This window comes from Herpailurus yagouaroundi, unplaced genomic scaffold, assembly GCF_014898765.1.
Source record: "Herpailurus yagouaroundi ecotype Mexico unplaced genomic scaffold, PumYag 220, whole genome shotgun sequence".
NCBI lineage: Eukaryota > Metazoa > Chordata > Mammalia > Carnivora > Felidae > Herpailurus > Herpailurus yagouaroundi.
Window position 1 is genome coordinate 4,162,534 of NW_024412451.1, and position 888 is coordinate 4,163,421.

The following is an 888-nucleotide window of genomic DNA, read 5'->3' on the forward strand; positions in this document are numbered from 1 at the left end:
GTGAGAGAGCGCGCGAGAGAGAGAGAGAAGTAGACGCTCCGTCGTCTGTGACTGAGCATCACATGCACCACCCCCTCCCCCCCCTCCCCCCGCCCACCCCGGGGCCCCTTAACTAGTTTACATTTAAATAAGCAGAGGTAACTACCGTCTTTTGGAAAAGGGTTTTTCTAGGGTTGTGGATGCAACGCGTGCTGGTATCCAATTGGCCAGAACTTAGTCATGTGACCACAGCTGGCTGCAAGCTAGGAAATGTAGTCTTTCCTCTAGGGGGCCTGCTGCCCAAGGGATGCCAGAGTGAGGAAGAAGGGGCAAATGAACACTGGGGCTCCCCGGGCATGTCCAGGCCTAGGATTAACCAGCGTTGGGGAGATCCCTGGGTCCGGGTGCCGTGCCCTGGGGTGGATGATGAACTGCTGATGAACCTGGGGACAGAGGTCCGGGCTCAGGCCTGGAGGTGGGGACTAGCTCACCCCGCCCCCTTCCCCTGGCCCGGCCGGAGCCTCCGTCTGGAGACTGCATTCGGCTGACACTCAAAGCCGGTGCCCTTTGGGTCTGAGATGTTTGCTCACCCAAGCCCCTGAGGAATCGTGGTGCAGGGCATTTCGTTCTGGCCGCTTGCAACCTCCGAGAGTCTGGGCGAGTCCCCTTTTCTGAGCCTCGGTTTCTTCCACTCGAAAATGGGCACGGTGGCAGCACTTATCTATTGCTGGGGGTGCGGAACCGGCCGGTGCTTGCAGCCCCCTGGGTACAGCGTGTGAACGGGAGTTTGGGCTAGATCGAGGTCTCGACCGACCTCAGCGCTGCTGACATTGGGGGCCAGAGCGTTCGTGGTCGGGGGTGTCCCGTGCATCCTCCTGGCCCCTGCTTACTGCACGTCAGTAGCAACCT

General features: G+C 60.2%; 1 protein-coding gene and 1 long non-coding RNA gene across 2 annotated transcripts in view; one reads left to right on the top strand and one right to left on the bottom strand.

The window, feature by feature from the left end:
* EHD2 (EH domain containing 2) overlaps positions 1–888 on the top strand; it is a 17,725-nt gene that overhangs the window by 13,897 nt on the left and 2,940 nt on the right. The window lies entirely within an intron of this gene.
* The window catches only part of LOC121018701 (uncharacterized), a 14,187-nt gene continuing 14,084 nt past the window's right edge, over positions 786–888 (bottom strand). The window contains exon 3 of the long non-coding RNA XR_005785295.1: positions 786–886. This is a non-coding gene — a long non-coding RNA (uncharacterized LOC121018701). The remainder of the gene's footprint in view (positions 887–888) is intronic.